Source organism: Macrobrachium nipponense, chromosome 28 (assembly GCF_015104395.2).
Source record: "Macrobrachium nipponense isolate FS-2020 chromosome 28, ASM1510439v2, whole genome shotgun sequence".
NCBI classification, from domain to species: domain Eukaryota; kingdom Metazoa; phylum Arthropoda; class Malacostraca; order Decapoda; family Palaemonidae; genus Macrobrachium; species Macrobrachium nipponense.
Genome location: NC_087217.1, coordinates 28,630,686 through 28,648,587, shown reverse-complemented (window position 1 = coordinate 28,648,587; position 17,902 = coordinate 28,630,686). Strand labels below are relative to the sequence as shown.

The following is a 17,902-nucleotide window of genomic DNA, read 5'->3' as shown; positions in this document are numbered from 1 at the left end:
AATGAGAATGGGCTCTTTACTACAGACGTGTCAGTCACATGTTGTTTTACTAACACTTATTGGGTCTTAAATATGAACTGAAAGTAATATACTGTAAAATGCAGTTTATTCCTGCTTTAGAGATATGAAAATTCACATTCTATGGGGTACTGAATGGTTTAAAATTAAAGCTCACGTTAAATGGATGGATTTGTTGAAGATAGAATACTTATCTGTGGAACGTAACCCCCCAAAAAGTGACACTTCTCTGAAATGTTCTTTGGGCTACCGAGTGTTGCACAGTATTGTAACCTTGAACATTACTATGACCGGGTATACAGGGTTGCTCGTCAGGATTGGCTCATTTTGGCAATTTTGGTCTATAGATGGGTCCCCTTCTGGAAGGGTAGAAGTATAGAGATGGCCCAGGCCCTTATCCCAAATAAGGTATAATAATCTGGGTCCTTGACAACACAAGTCTAGAGATGAGCTATATTGAACTGTTAATGCTTGCCATAATGATATATCCTAGTCTGAGCAAATTAAAGGTAGTTTTGTGAAAAATTTAAGTTCTATATAATTAGGTCTAGAGATAGGTCACTTTTGCCACTAGACGAGGTCTCTTGATCCCCCCTAAATTTTCCAAAGCCAGGTCTAGAGGTCAGAATTCACTGAGGAGCATCCCGTTCCAAAAAATTGGAAGAACCCCCACCCCCCCAGGCTCAAAGGAGCAGGCAGAGATGCAAAGGCCAGATAGCACAGAAATCCTAGTTATTCTAGGGCCTACTGTAGTTTTTTAGGCTCAACCCTACAGTTTTATGACTTAAACTTGTAGGCCTGTGCCAAAAATTATATAGGGGGATTTTTTAACAGAGCACTTCGAGAGACAAAGATTTTACTTGAGTTGCACAGATCCATAGCTGTGGGCCTAATTTAGTAATCTGTCTTATCACAGCATTTCAAATTATTGTTTACAGCAATAGTTATGGGTAAATACTAACATTTGTGTACAACTAGCTCCCCTTCCCCCTACCTGCTAAAACAGTCATTGCAAGTTAACTTTCAAACAATAAGGAACAACTTTATTTTATTAGATCCTTGTAGGGAATTATGTAAGCTTTGCAACGAACCATCAGACAAGAAAATCCGTGCAATATTAAGCGAATAGTGGCGAAAAAAAGTCATATACTGCAGCCTGCTGCATTGTTTGAATTACCGCGCCAAGATGGCGGACTTGATGACGTATGTCCAGCCGGCCGATGCGGCATCTAGGCTTTTATATCTATGAGTTGTCTATCCAGGTTGCAAGAAAAAGGGATATTTGTTGCAATACTTAACTTTGTATAGTAAGTAAAGTTTTGGTTTGCTTTTGAATGATTCTAATTGGTGTATCTTAAAGTGAGGGATTCTCTCTCTCTCTCACACACATGACTACAGTATACACGAACCATTCAGTTAACTCAATATTGTAAAATTTCTCCCTGGGTAATACTAAAAATTTTGGTTCCATTTTGTAATTAAGTAAACCGTTTTTGTACCAGGTAGCCAAAATGCATTGTAAATCCGCCAGATATTGAAGCGTATATATACTTAGTTGCATTTTTATTTTTGGTGAAATTTTATTTTTAGGTTAATGTCTTATCCGTAGGAGATTAGTACCATGAGTCATTTTGGTCCACTCTTAAGTTGGCTATTCCACTGAATACTTGAGTAACAAGTTCTATTAAGACTATGTTTCCTTCTTGAAAACTATTTCAAATTTGACTTTATCAAATGTGACCAGGTTTCTATGTTCGAGACTTGATCCTCTGTAGTCTTGATGCCTTTATTTTTAAGGAATTTTATCACAAATGAACGATTGGTTCTTATTAATATGTAACTTATTTTCAGGAATTTTGCCCAGGATGGGACGAGGAACCATTATTTATTGCCCTATTCTTTGTTGTGGAGGCTTCATCTGTGTTTTGGCAAAGTTTGGAATGGGTAAGTGCAATATCATGATTTGTATTAGTATCTCTGAGGTCAGGTCACTGTATCTGAGGTCAGTGTCACGGCCTCTGAGAGGTCCGCTTCAGGTTCGATATGAAATAAATAAATAAATTTTTTTCAACACCAACAGTTGAAACTGGATACGAATATAGAAAGAAACACTAACACAACTAAAGTTTATTTAAAAGCTTATTAACAAAGGTAAATGCAGAATGGTATCTCCTATTTGCATAAAAAGGCAAAATCTTACTCTGCATAAACTGGGGGAACAGCGAAGGAATTCAAATACTTGCTGGCTGGTTTAGCGACTCGAAGCGATGGCTTCACAAAAGGAGATCGGCGATTGCAGACGTCCTCATGACTCCGTATAGCAGAAAATGTCTACTCTCGATACTTGAAAGTCAGGAACTCCCCAAAACCTCTAGCAGGACATTTCTTCTCTGAAGTCTTCTCAACGTCGGGATAACTCGGCCGTCCACTCCTGGAGATGACTAGACCAGAATCCAACCAACTCACGAGCAACTTTTCTTCTGATCCTTCGTCGGTTCCTTTTTTCTCTTTATATCTCTCGGATGATCTCTGCTGCTGCTGACCTCTCACTGATAATCTGATCTGTGGCTCTTACTGAGGATATCTCTCTCTGACTAACTGGTGATTTTTATACATTCAACTTCCCTGCCAGATATATACTTAGCTATAGACTCCGTCGTCTCCGACAGAATTTCAAATTTCGCGGCACACGCTACCGGTAGGTCAGGTGATCTACCGCCCTGCCCTGGGTGGCAGGACTAGGAACCATTCCCGTTTTCTAATCAGAATTCTTCTGTCGCCCGGACCATCAACATTGTTGTTGGTTCCTCTCGATTGGTTTTTCTTTTTTCACCGGCAATTGATCTTCTTGACCGACTTTTGGTGACGTATCTGGATTGTTGGATTGGCATACGCTTTTGTGGACTGTTTTGTGGACTTGATTTTGGAATTTTCTTTAATAATGTCTGACTCTGGAATGGTTGTGAGACGTTGTGTGAATGTAGGCTGTAAGGTGAGGTTGCCGAAAGCTTCGGTAGACCCTCACACGGTATGCAAGGGTTGCAGGGAGTATGAATGTTCTTTTACTAATACTTGTAAGGAATGTGAGAACTTGAGTGAGAACGAATGGAAGAATCTAACTAATTATTTAAAAAAGTTAGAGAGAGAAAGAGTGAGGAAGGCTTCTTATAGAAGTTTAAGTAGTTCTAGATCTGAACTAATTCCTAGCTTGGGATCTTCCCCAAGGGTAAGTATTGCTACTTCTCCTTCCATTGCAGCCCCTTCTCCTATTGCAGAACCTGTAGATTCAGCAAAAGAACTTGCGGATCTAAAAGCAGCCTTCAAGTTGATGGAAAACAAAATGGCTGCCATACAAGGTAAGGCTAGTGATTATTCAGTGGACAGTGATATGAGTGTCCCCAGTGTAGTGGAGGGGGCATCTGGTCGGCTCAGCAACGCTCCTAGGTCTAGACCTCTTCCAAGCTCACATGCCCAGAGGAGAAGGAATGTCGAAAACCGAAAGGAGGTTGTGGAGAATCCCCACCGATCAGGTGTCCCTTCAGCGGTTTCTGTGACACCCCAGACTGCCAAGGATCGCTATTGTAAAAGCGTCCTGCGTGAGTGTTTTTCGTCGTCGGGATCTTCATCTCCGAGACGTGATTGGAGAGATTCAGATCGATCTCGGCCACTCAAGAGGAGTTGGAAGGCTCCGAATATTGATTCGAGCCCAGAAAACTTCCCTGAGGAGTCTCCCTCGGGAGTGAAGAAGGCAAGAAGAGCCATTCTTTCAACCAGAGTGAGAAGGAGGCAGGAGGTGGAGGCTATGGACTCCTCCCCTCCTCCCGAAGAGGATAAAGAGGAGGTTACGAAGAGATTCATGATGGCGATGCAAGAACAGATTTCGTCTTTTGTAGGAGTTCTGTCAAAGGAGCCTCCTAGAAGGAAAGACACTTCCCTTCCGATCAAAAGATCCTCCAGACGTATGGAGGTATCTGCCGCCAGGATCGATACTCCTACTCGAGGTGAGGTTTCCGGTACGAACCTGGATGAACCTATCAGACGTCTGGCACCGGCCAGGAGTGAGGAGTCACCCAGGAGGCAGGAGCCAAGAGCCAGGAGTGAGGAGTCAACCAGGAGGCAGGAGCCAAGAGCCAGGAGTGTGGAGGCATCCAGGCAGGAGTCAGGAGTCAGTCAGGAGTCAGGAGTCAGTCAGGAGTCCGGAGGCAAGAGTCCGGAGTCCGGAGGCAAGAGTCCGGAGTCCGGAGGCAAGAGTCCGGAGTCCGGAGGCAAGAGTCCGGAGTCCGGCAAGAGTCCGGAGTCCGGAGGCAAGCCGGTCCGGAGTCCGGAGCAAGAGTCCGGAGGGTCCGGCCGGATAGGTCCGGAGTCCGGAGCAAGAGTCCGGTAGGTCCGGAGGCAAGAGTCCTGAGGCAAGAGTCCGGAGTCCGGGGGCAAGAGTCCGGAGTCCGGGGGCAAGAGTCCGGAGTCCGGGGGCAAGAGTCCGGAGTCCGGGGGCAAGAGTCCGGAGGTCCGGAGGGCAAGGAGTCCGGGAGTCCGGATGGCAAAGAGGTCCGGAGTCCGGAGGCAAGAGTCCGGAAGGAGTCAGGAGGCAAGGAGTCCGGAGGCCGGAGGCAAGAGTACCGGAGGTCCGGAGGCCAAGGAAGGTCCGGAGCCAAGGAGTCCGGAGGCCAAGGAAGTCCGGAGGGCCAAGGAAGTTCCGGAGGCAAGAGTCCGGGAGGCCAAGGAAGTCCGGAGGAAAGGAACCGGTTCCGGAGGTCCGGAGGGAACCTCCGGTTCCTGGAATTTATGACTCTTCTCCAAATAGGAGCTCCTCTCCATTCAAGAGCGTAGGAGGTCTTGGAAGGACTCTCCCTCCAAACGTGAACTTTCTCCTTCGTCTGATCGAGGGTTAGACGAATTGTCGGATGACGAACCTCCTGCTAATGAGGGACTCTCGAGTTATAAAGTCTTAGTCTCATTATTGCTTCAAGAATTTGAAGATTCTCTTAGTCCGGCGGCTCCTCCTTCTCCTCGTTCTCTCTTTTCGAGCTCGGCTACGGCAAAATCTTCGGCCTTTTTGAAAATGAAGCCTGCTATATCGATGAAGAAGGCACTCCATTCTTTAGATTCTTGGATGGACAAGAAGAAGGAGTTAGGAAAGACGGTATTCTGCATGCCTCCTTCCAAACTACATGGAAAGAGAGGTATTTGGTATGGGACAGGAGAGACTATGGGTCTTTCTCTACCTGCCTCTGCAGATGCGGACTTTTCCAATTTAGTGGAGGCCTCTAGACGTCACTCCTTAGGATCGGTCAGAGCGACGTGGAGCACTTCAGAGTTGAACCACTTTCTAAAGGGACTTTTTGTCACTTTAGAGGTGTTCAAATTTCTGGATTGGTCACTCGGAGTTCTGGCCAACAAATCTAAAGATCCGGAGTTTCTTAAAAACCCAGAGATTCTCCATAGCGTCCTGTCTTGCATGGACAAGGCAGTACAGGACGGTTCGGGTGAAGTGGCTTCCCTTTTTGGTGCTGGTCTCCTGAAAAAGAGATCAGTATATGGATCCCTATTATCGAAAGGGGTTTCTCTGAGCCAGAGGACTGCTTTATTGTTCGCCCCTCTATCGGATCATCTGTTTCCTTCTCAGTTAGTGAAGGATATATCTCGCTCGCTAACTGAGAAGGCGACACAAGACCTACTAACACAAACGTCCAAGAAAGGACGCCCTGTAGTGTCGGCGATTAAGAAGGACTCTCGTCCTCCTCAGCAGCCCTTTCGTGGAGGTACAGCGGCTCGTCCCCCTGCCAGAAAGAAGAGCTCTGATAAGAGAGGAAGGTCTTCCTTTAGGCCCTTCAAGAAATCCAAATGACTTGTTGCTCCTTCAAGCACCAGTGGGCGCCAGACTCCTGAACTTTGCAGGAGTATGGGCAAAAAGGGGAGCCGACCCTTGGTCAGTGTCGGTCCTAAAGAAGGGATATGTAATCCCCTTCGACAACAGCCCTCCCCTAACATCTACGCCTCAGGAACTGTCAGCGAGGTACAGAGACCCGGTAATGAGAAAGAGACTCCTTCAAATGGTGGAACAAATGTGGGAAAAAGAGGCCATCGAACTTGTGCAGGATCCACACTCCCCGGGATTTTACAATCGCCTTTTTCTAGTACCAAAGGCATCGGGGGGGTGGAGACCAGTTCTGGACGTAAGCGCTCTGATCGCTTTGTTCAGAAAAGAAGTTTTGCATGGAAACGTCCGCCTCAGTAATGTCAGCTCTTCGTCCAGGAGATTGGATGGTCTCTCTGGACTTGCAAGACGCATATTTCCACGTTCCCATTCACCATTTGTCAAAGAAATATCTTCGTTTTGTAATAGGAGACAAGATCTTTCAGTTCAGGGCTCTGTGCTTCGGTCTGTCTACAGCTCCGCAAGTATTCACCAACCTGATGGCGAATGTGGCAAGATGGCTTCACCTAGAGGGAATAAACATCTCCCTCTACTTGGACGACTGGCTGATCAGGGCCAAGTCGGAGATTCAGTGCTTGGAGGACTTATCAGTAACAAGGAACATGATAGATTCGCTGGGATTGCTCGTCAACCTCGAGAAGTCACAGCTGATCCCCAGCCAGAACTTGGTCTATCTGGGGATTCAGATGGATTCTCGGGGTTTTCGAGTATATCCTTCGCGAGAAAGAATCACTCGAGGTTTGTCGAGAATCTCGAGCTTCTTAGAGAGAAAGAACAGTTCAGCGAGGGATTACCTGAGCCTTTTAGGGACCCTGTCCTCACTAGAAAAGTTCTTCTCTCTGGGGAGGCTTCACCTTCGCCCTCTTCAGTTTTTCCTCAAAGAGGTGTGGAGTTGGAAGACGGGACAACTCTCGGACATCTTCCAACTTCCACAAGAGGTAAGAGATCATTTGAAGTGGTGGATCCCTCCTCTTCAAAAGAACGAGGGCGTATCGCTTGCCCTGCAGAACCCAGACCAAGTGTTATATACCGACGCTTCGGAGTCGGGATGGGGAGCGACACTAGGAGCAAGGGAGGTGTCAGGCACCTGGACAAAGGAACAGGTGTCCTGGCACATCAATTGCAAGGAACTAGTGGCCATACACCTAGCCTTAAAGTTCTTCGAAGAGATAGTCGGAGGCGGGGTGATACAGATAAACTCGGACAACACCACGGCTCTGGCTTACATACGCAAGCAAGGAGGCATGCACTCTTTCTCCCTCTATCAGTTAACAAGACACCTGTTAACCTGGACGGAAGAAAGAGGCATAACTCTCCTCACAAGGTTTGTTCAAGGGATCAAGAATGTGAGAGCGGACAGACTGAGCAGGAGGAATAAGGTCCTTCCCACAGAATGGACTCTACACGAAGAAGTGTGTCGAAGTCTTTGGTCCCTGTGGGGGAGACCTCACATAGACCTGTTTGCGACGTTCCTCTCCAAAAGAATAGAGATATTTTGCTCTCTAGTGGAAGATCCGAGAGCCTTCGCAATAGACGCGTTTCTCCTGGTCGGGTGTGGACGCATACGCCTTTCCCCCGTTCAAGATCCTGGGGGAAGTGCTCAGGAAGTTCGTAGCTTCGAAGAGCACGAAGTTGACGCTAATAGCCCCATTTTGGCCAGCCCAGGAATGGTTCACAGAGGTACTGGAGTGGATAGTGGACTTCCCCAGATCGCTTCCAAACAGACCAGATCTACTCAGACAACCCCACTTCGAGAGGTTTCATCACAACCTCCCAGGTCTCGCTCTGACTGCCTTTCGACTATCGAAAGACTTGTCAGAGCGAGGGGCTTTTCTCGCAAGGCTGCGGGCTCTATCGCTAGAGCCCGCAGAGCTTCGACGAGAAGAGTATACCAATCAAAGTGGGAAGTCTTTAGGAGGTGGTGTAAGGGTCAGAAGCTGTCCTCCTCCAGTACCTCTATAGTGAATATTGCCGATTTCCTCCTCTTTCTGAGAGAGGAATCACACCTATCTGTCTCAACAATAAAGGGATACAGAAGCATGCTGTCTTCAGTATTTAGGAATCGAGGCCTAGACATTGCAAGCAACAAAGATCTACACGATCTAATTAGATCTTTTGAGACTTCAAAGGCAGCTACTCCTAGAACACCTAGTTGGAATCTAGACGTGGTCCTGAAATTCCTTTCATCGGATAAATTCGAGCCTTTACATCTGGCTTCCTTCCGCGACGTCACTAGGAAATGCTTGTTCCTGGTGGCTCTCGCTACAGCCAAGAGGACGAGCGAATTGCACGCTCTGGATTCCACGGTGGGGTTCAAAGGAGATGCTGCCATCTGTTCTTTCCAGACAATGTTTCTGGCAAAGAACGAAAACCCGTCAAAACCGTGGCCCAGAAGTTTTGAGGTAAAAGGCCTATCTAACCTCGTAGGCAGAGAGATAGAGAGGTCTCTCTGTCCAGTGAGAGCTCTTAAATATTATTTAGAGAGGAAGAGACAGATGGGAGCTTGTCAACAAGGTCTTTGGTGTGCGGTGAAGAACCCCAAAAGACTCATGTCCAAGAACGCCTTGGCTTTCTTTGTGAGAAGCGTTATTACGGACGCTCACAAGAACTGCTCGGAAGAATCCTTCTGTCTTCTAAAAGTCAAGACCCATGAGGTGAGGGCAGTAGCAACGTCTTTGGCGTTCCAAAAGAATGTCTCTAAAAAATATCATTGAGACTACATATTGGAGGTGCAATTCAGTGTTTGCATCTCATTATCTGAAGGATGTGAGAGTGACCTATGAGAAGTGCTTCTCGCTAGGTCCTTTTGTATCAGCAGATACAGTGCTGGGTCTTGGAGCAAAGACTGATCCTTAATATTGTGTTTTTATCGTACATAAACCCTCTTGTCAGATATGTGCTTGGTTTTCTATTAGCAAGCTCACTAATGTCGCACGGGAGCATAGTGTCATTGCTGGTAGGGGATCAAGGGTATGTATGGCTAGTAGGGGAGTACAAATTTTTTTTTTATATTTTGTAATGAAAGTGTAATTATGTTTCGAGTTTTTGGTTGTTTGTAAGGAGTTCGGGGATAACTCCTTACAATCTTAGAACTAACATGGATGTTAGGATCAGGTGATCGGGATCGGTTTTGTGCTCCTTGAACAAGGTGTATTGTCATGTTAGTGGAATAGCACCCAATGACAAAGGCCTTTAGGCTCTGCCGAGTAAGTGGATAAGACCCCATCGGCAGACCCACAAGAACTCTTAGCCATAGATCAATATCTCGCTGAGGCTCTTGAGGCTAAGCAGACTCCAAGGCAGTAGCCGCGAAGTCTTCAGCCTAATAAGGTAGGAACCAAGGTTTATTAATACCTACAACATATGTTGTTTACCTGTCTATTTCAGTAGTTAGCTGTCTCTTACCCACCACCAATGGGTGCTAATCAGCTAAGTATATATCTGGCAGGGAAGTTGAATGTATAAAAATGATATTGTCATGTTACAATAAAGTTTTATACATACTTACCTGACAGATATATACGATTAATGGCCCACCCAGCCTCCCCGCAGGAGACAGGTGGAAGAGAAGAATTCTGATTAGAAAACGGGAATGGTTCCTAGTCCTGCCACCCAGGGCAGGGCGGTAGATCACCTGACCTACCGGTAGCGTGTGCCGCGAAATTTGAAATTCTGTCGGAGACGACGGAGTCTATAGCTAAGTATATATCTGTCGGGTAAGTATGTATAAAACTTTATTGTAACATGACAATATCATCTTTCTCCTGCTTCGTTCGTCGTATTTATATGACACTTCTTAGAAAAGACTCGACGGAATATTGCATCATATTTCGCTGCGTTTCTCCCGACACTTAAGCGCGTGTTGCGCTCCACAACACGCCCGACAATTCCAGAACAGCCGCGAAAACAGGCGCCTCCAACACGGGCGCGAAAGCCTCCTTGCTGCCGAACTAATTGAAAATGCGTTTTCCATTATCATTCTTTGCTAGGAAGTAATTGCCATCACATGCCCCCCCAAAAGAGAAAAAAAAATTAAATAAACTTTTATTTTTTTCTAAAGAGAAACTAGAATTAAACAGCAGGGAACAATTCTGCATAAAGCTTTAATCCAGTCAAACACACACGCTTCTCCACACACACTCACTCGTGCGATAACAGAAAACTGTTATTAGGCTACTCATTCTGAGAAACCTCTCGAGAGGCTATCAGCTAATACATTATCCTTTCCCCTTATATGAACTATCTTCAGGTTAGTCTTGTAATTCTAAACTCCAACGCATTAGATGTTTATTCTTGTTCCTAAACCTCTCCAAATAAACTAACGGATTATGATCAGTATACACAGTTAAAAAAGAACCGCTACGTGCGTAAATCTCAGTGTTGCAAGGCTGTAACTAAACCAAACAATTTTCAATAGTGGAATAGTTCTGTTGCACTTTATTCTGTTTCTTTGAATAATAGGCAACTGGGAGTTTCACTCCATTCACTTCTTGTAACAAAACCCCTCCTACGCCAATATCACTGGCATTGATCGCTAAATTTAAATTCCTTACCAAAATTGGGTAATAATAGAACTGGCTCGTGAATCATTATAGCCTTTAACTTGTTGAAGGCTTCCACACACTCGTCATCAAATACAAAACTGCGTCCTTTATTAAACAGATTAGTTATGGGAGCGCCTATTTCCGAGAAATTTGGTACGAATCTACGGAAATACGAAACCATTCCGAGAAATCTCTTGGCCTGTTTTTTAGCTGTTGGGATTGGGAAATTCACAATAGCTTCTATGTTCCGATCCTTTGGACAGATTTTACCAAGACCTACCTTATGTCCTAGATAAGTAATGGAGGCTTTCCCAAATTCGCACTACTTTAGATTAAGAACGAGATTCGCTTGGTAAAGGCCCTCAAGACACTCGCCGAAATCCTTACATGATCCTCCCAAGTCTCTGAAAATATCACAAGATCTAAGTACACGACACAGTTGTTGATGCCATTTAAAACTTTATTCATTAACCTTTGGAAGGTACTGGCTGCGTTCTTCAAGCCAAAAGCCATAACTTTGGGCTCGAAGCTACCAAATGGCGTTATAAAGGCGGAAATTTTCCGGGCTCGTTCACTTAAAGGTACTTGCCAATAACCTTTAGCCAAATCAAGCTTTGAGATGAACTTGGAATTTCCGATTCTATCTAAGCAATCGTCAATCCTGGGTTAGGGAAAATTACTTTGCTTCGTTACACTGTTTACCTTCTGGAAATCAATGCACAATCTCTGATCCATCTTCCTTTTTCACCAGAACTACCGGGGAACTCCATTCACTCTCGCTAGGTACTATCAAATCATTGTCTAACATGTAACTAATTTCCTTCCTCACAGATTCTGCCTTTTCTGGGTTCAGACGATATGGAGTTTGCCTAATGGGTTTCGTGTCCTGCAACTCAATATCTCGTTCTAAAACATTGGTTAGGCCTAGTTTGTCTTAATAGTCTCAGGATAATCACTAAAACATTACGTACTTCCCTCACCTTTTCCTCTTCTAAACCCTGATTATAAACTTTGAAATTCTTAAGCACCTCAGAGTTTTTCTCAAAGCTAATCTCTTTCTGGGACACCGTCACTACAGGCACGGGGCGTTCGTTATATTTCTTGAGCAAATTTACATGCAGCCACTTTGCTGTACGTTTACCCATACCCCCCCAGAAAATGAATGTTCATAGGACATCAGACGAACGTACTTTACAAGCTTGCAAACTTTAGGCACCAAACTTAAAAAGTGCTTGTGATACACCTAAAAAGTACCCGTTTTCGTGTACACTTTTAGGTTTGTGCAAGCCTTAAATATGCTTGAAATAAACCTTAATAAAAGCCTTGAAAGAGCTTCAAAAAATCATGGTATAAACCTTCAAAAAGCCCATAATTACCTATTAACTGCTTTTAAACATACTTTATACAATCCTGTACAGAACCTTAAATAGGCTTTAAAAATGCCTCATAATTACCTTTTAACTGCTTTATACAAACGTTGTAAGGATAATAAACAATCCTTATAGAGGCCCTGAAAATGTGTTTACAAGGTTTACATGAACCTTGCAATAGCTTTCATTAATAATTTTCAAGACATAAAATGAAAGTTCTTATACCTTACAGTATATAACTCAGGAGAATAAAAGTTTTAATCTTACTTATAATTTATTTTGCACTGACATGTTCCAGTGAGGACTAACACTGTATAAGTAAATAGTCAAATAATGTGGCCTCTGTTTTGTTTATAAATAATCTACACATGCACTCGATTGAGTCTTACCTCAGTAACAACAACCTCATTCCATAAACAAATTGCAGTAAAAAAAAGTATTTTAAAGTATGTATGTACATACATACATACACACATGAGACTTGTGCTAATGGACAGCTATTTTTATAAAACACACACACACACATTAGTCTGTGCCATACTGAAGATTGCAACCACTTGTAATGATACAAACAAAAGATGAGAGATTCAAATATGTCACATCCCACCAAGCGCATGAACCATTTGTTTTGGTTTTATTTCTATTTTTCTTTTGGTAACAGATATATGCATGTACAAACACAGAAAATATACATGAAATAAACCTTATAAAATATGCCAATATGTAGATACATATACAAAAAATAATTAAATAAAATAATTTGGACGCACACACTTCCATCTCCCTTCCTCTGTGGAGTCATTGATTTCTTCCTTTTAATTTTCACTGAAGCGATAATAGCTGCCAAAAGCTGACTGTGATACAGCTCCACCTTTTCAACCAGATGCCATGACACAATTCAGCCATGCCTCAACCTCCATAAACAATTCAAGTCACATCCTGAAAAAGAATGAATATATGTAGTTTTCCCTCTCTCTCACATTAGGCATTGTATGTGTTACTGTAGCCAACATGTTTTAGATCTCTCTGAAAAAGGACAGCTTAATGAACATCCAACTTATCTCTACCCATATCCTCCCAGTAGTTGTTTTGCAGCACGATACTAAAAAGTGCGCGCAAGTTGTTACTATACTATATTTAAGTGCTTCCCTGATCACTGCAAAGATGACCACATTAACAAGTATACCATGATTATCCTGCTAATATTGGATCTCTGCTACTAATTGAGTAAAAACATTTCAGAAACCTTCAAACTAGAAGAAATAAAAACTCATTTTGAAGACATTCCTATTCAGAGAGCAACCAAACCATTACCTTTATATCAATATATATATATATATATATATATATATCTATATATATATATATAAATTATAATATATATATATATATATTATTTATATATAAAATATATATATAATTATATATTTATAAATAAATTCTAATGTCTTACCCCTAATCAGCTTGACATCACATTTTCCTCGGCATAAGAGATACAACCAATGAATATTAAATATATTCAACAATGAAATCTAGAGAAAAAAATATAAGGTCTGTCTTACTTTCGGCTACAGCTGTAAACAGTTAAAATTCACAATGAGACCTTAAAGTTCTTGAAGACTATCAGCTTTCGATTCCAGAAAAAACCATCACCACCACCGAAGTTTTAATAAAAAATGTACCCTTGATCCTACACTTTCTAAATTTCATTAAGGGACCACAGAGACTTGAACACCGTTAAATTATTGAAGACTCGTCTGAACTTGCAATAGCTGTAGGCCAGCCTCAGTGAACACCACTGCGCCAAGATGCAGTGCTACAGTCAACTCTCACTAGTGAGCCCTGGGAAGTTGCCCCTAAAAACTCCTAACGCCAACTCCATGATATTTGTACCATTAAGCCTTTGAAACTCCAATTAACCACCCTTTCAAATCTATACCTATGCACCAACTTCTGAAATTTAAGCTCTGTGCACTCAGTTCTGTACTTGAAGAGCAGCTTAAGAAATTTACATTCAATTCTAGGCTAAGTCAGTGAGCAGTGCTTGTAATAGATAAAAAAGCAAAGAGCACATATTGTACTGAGTAAAAGTTGAAAATGGCCCAGTCAGTAGTGCAAAAGAATACAAATACTTAGGAGAATGGTACACACTAAATGGCTCAAAGGAAGCAAGAATCAAAACGAGATTCAAAAGTAGATTATCTATTTAGAGAAATTAGAAAATAAAGACGTTCAATAGGAAATACGTATGTCAATGGGAAGTAAGGAAAAATCTATGGAACAGTAGTGGTACCAACATTTACCAACAAAGACTTTGAATAACATCTGAATGCACTTGAGAAAATGTAAAACCAGTATCCTCCGAGGCATGAAAGAACAGCCAAAGGGCTCACTGTATTGGAGAATATATAGCAAAGTCCGGTATATGGCCATTAGCTTACAGAACTGATTGTAAATAACACTTTTCCACAACATTATAAACTGAGAAAAGATTAAAGAAATAGAAGACCAACTAAGAGCCCCTGGGGACTGTGCTGGATGAAAAGCTTAGAAACCATATGTACTAAATATAACATTAATGGAATGACAATATGCCAAAAAAGCACTGAAAAAACAAAAACGACTTAGCTAGATATCGAAGAAGAGACTTCCAAAATAAAGAGGAAAAAGGAAGCAGCTGATGATCATATAAAACTTCGGGGAAAAAAAGTACATAAAGGCCTGTCCACACGAGCGGGCCTGATCGGCGTGCTCCGGGGTTCACGGGCAAATTCTGGCAGGCTTACCCATGAATGTTGTCCACACGGGTGAGGCGATGAAGAGGTGGGCGTGCCCGACGATGCCAGTAGTGTGTTCAGTGCGGTACGATAAACATGGTGCTTACAGCAAAGAAGATGATAGCGTAGCATGATAATTGCTTTGTGTGTGATGAAAAAGGAGAAAAAGAGGAGAATATGGTGCAAAGAATGGCTCTGTAAAAGAAATGTATACGGTCACATATAAGTCTGCCAGGGTCGAAGTAAAAGCCATCGGGCACCACCGTGGTGATTTTGCTACAAGACTCATCGGGCAATTTGACGGTTTGCCCGTCAAGTTTGCCCGTTAGAGGGGAAGTCCGCCGATCAGGCCCGATCGTGTGGACAGGCCTTAAGGAAACTGGAAACAAAGGACTCGTGTATGATGTAAGCCAACCTGAATGTGTCGAACTTGAAGGCTAACTTCCGGGGTAAATATTAAGGATAAGGGCCTGTGATATCTGCAAGGTGGAGGAGGATGGCACCGAAAATTTATTAAAGTGTAAAACCACACGAAAGTCAATAGATCATGACATTACTTTAGGGACCCTGAAATCCCCCAACAGAAAACTTGGGGGTTATTGTTGCAGAAAAGGGTAATGGACAAAAATTAAGACATTTTGACGTATCCTAAAGTAAAGTAAACCAGAGATGATTAAAATTGTTAGAAACAAAGGAATAAAGATCTGCCCCTCAGGCGATTAGTGTAGTGTGGCCGCAACTGTAGTACCTACTTGTTGATTGAGCGCTTAGGAACCAGGAAGCCAAAAGAACCAAATTCCAAACAAATCCTTCGTCGAAGCTGTATCAGACGGATTTATTTCTCTCATTTTCTTGCCTCCACTTAAGGCTGAAAGATTTTTTAACACCACTAAGATATACAGGCTTAAACGACCAGCCATTTCAGTATCAGTCTAGTACCGACAGATGAACAAGAGCCAGGGATTTTTCGAGGATATTTTCTAAGGACTAAGAGCAACTAACTATTTTTCTGTATGAATCATAAGCTATTGTCAAAGCATTGTAACTAATGCTTACCAGGTTGAAAAGGGTTGTAAACTAATACAAATACCTTTACGAAACTCTGACATCAAAAGCTAACACAAAGGTTAGGACCCCGTAAAAATGTACATCCCATGCAAGAAACAACAGCCCATTATGCCAAACCAACAGATTTAGTAGTCTCAATTTCCAACTTAATTCATATAAATCAACTATAACTGCTAAGCTAAAGTTCAAATTAAAACATTGCAGTTTGAAAAATACAGCATCAGAATAAATGGGTAGGAAAACCACAAATCATAAGTTAACCTTTGTAGTCAGTCAAGATTTTACAGCAAACAAAACTAATCCACACAAAATGGACTTAAAAATATTTCACCATGCAAACTTTCATAAATCTCATTTAACAGTTATGTCCATAACCTCTAACACTTTCAAAGACCACGCACTTCCAAAGACCAGACAAACTTTCCGTACCAGTATCTGACCACTTTATAGAAAAACCAATACTCTACCGATGCTATTCAAATGGTAAACACTACGCAAATAAAGATGAAACTTATGATAAACCAGCAATCTGTTAAAAATTAATCACTTGTGTAATCTTCAATGCCTTATCCTTTGACATGAGGGAACATTTGGTTGGTATTCTTATTTTTTACAATACTTTGTAAATGGAGATTATGACCAATGTAAATTTTCAGGTAATAAATCTTTCATACGAGTATCTACTTGAACTGCTTTCGGAATACAAGGATTTCAGACAATACATAGTAAAAATGTAATAAAGATATCCTGGTTCACTTCTGTCAAGACTATTACTAGTCTAAGAATCTAACGTCCTACTATCCTCAACCCATTTGGTTCACTTGTCAAGAGCTTTCTTAGTCTAAGAATCTAACGTCCTACTATCCTGAACCCTGGCCAGACTAGACCATATTTAACTTAAAGTTTACGTAAACCATGGTAACTACTACTTTTAATAATGTAATTTGTACTTAAGCATTAAAAAGTTAAGCCAAGCAAGGAACCCTAGCTCAGTTTAGCTAAGACTATCTTAGTCGACCCACTTAAGCAAAACTAAGAATCCTAGCTCAGCTCTATTAGCTAAGACTATCTTATGGTTAAGACGATCTTAAGTCAACCCACTTTAGCAAAGCTAAGAATCTTAGCTCAGTTCTATTAGTTAAGACTACCTTAGTTAACCCACTTAAGCAAAGGAAAGAACCCTATAGCTCAGTTCTATTAGCTAAGACTCTTATCAACCCACTTAGGCAAAGCTAAGAATCATAACTCAGTTCGATTAGCTAAGACTACCTTAATCAACCCACTTTAGCAATGCTAAGAATCCTAGCTCAGTTCTATTAGCTATGACTTAGTCAACCTACTTACAAAGCTAAGAATCCTAGCTCAGTTCTGCTAACTGAATTTTATCCGAGTTAACCTACTTAGGAATCAATTCTGGTCAGTTACCATACTATACATTAATTTTAAAGCAATATTAGACATACTATTCCTCTTTCTCCAAGAATTAACAATCCTAGCAAGTACTATAGAAACTTAAACTGTAACTTAACCAAAAACCTTTGCATAAATGTCCATCAAACTCAATAATGTAGCAGAACAGACTTTTACGGTGGTAATTCAACAACCTTCTGCTTACTGTGTCAAGAAAAAGGATCATCATCATCAGGACAGTTTTGCCAGCTGACAAATTTATAAGTTCCCCAGGAGTAGAGAAAATCAGAGGCTGAGGAATGGCGATCAACAAGGAGGAATTGTGGCTTCTTTCCAATGAACAGATCAGTCGACGAATTGCTGGTGTTGTATAACTCGTCCGAATCCTCTTTTCAGTGGCTTGGGTTTGACGTGGCTTCGTTTAGTGGAGAGATCTGTAATCAAAAGGTTACAATTACTGGAATGTTACTTTTTAACCAGAAAATTATTATTTCTTTGCATGTAAGTGGTTTTTACAATTACTAAGGTACTTGTAACTTCATTTTACATGAAACTTTATATTTTCTTTGCATATAAGTGGCTTTTAAAGCTTACAAATGGAAATTACTGATGGAAAACTCGTGTACTTAATTAAGAATACTAATTTTTAGTGGCTTTTTAACTTTACAACTAAGATTGTAAATTAAAATGTTAGTATTAAGTATCTAGGAGCCAACTACTTCCAAACAATCCGTACTTGCAAAGTTGCACACATTAAGCAATTTCCTCTTTCTGATCTTT

The 17,902-nt window shown here is 41.9% G+C and overlaps 1 protein-coding gene across 1 annotated transcript in view; it reads left to right on the top strand.

Moving 5' to 3' along the window:
* The first annotated feature begins 1,941 nt into the window (after positions 1-1,941).
* The window catches only part of LOC135201621 (galactokinase-like), a 63,513-nt gene continuing 47,552 nt past the window's right edge, over positions 1,942-17,902 (top strand). Inside the window, exon 1 of the mRNA XM_064230679.1 lies at positions 1,942-1,962. The gene's annotated coding sequence lies outside the window, so the exon portion shown is untranslated. The remainder of the gene's footprint in view (positions 1,963-17,902) is intronic.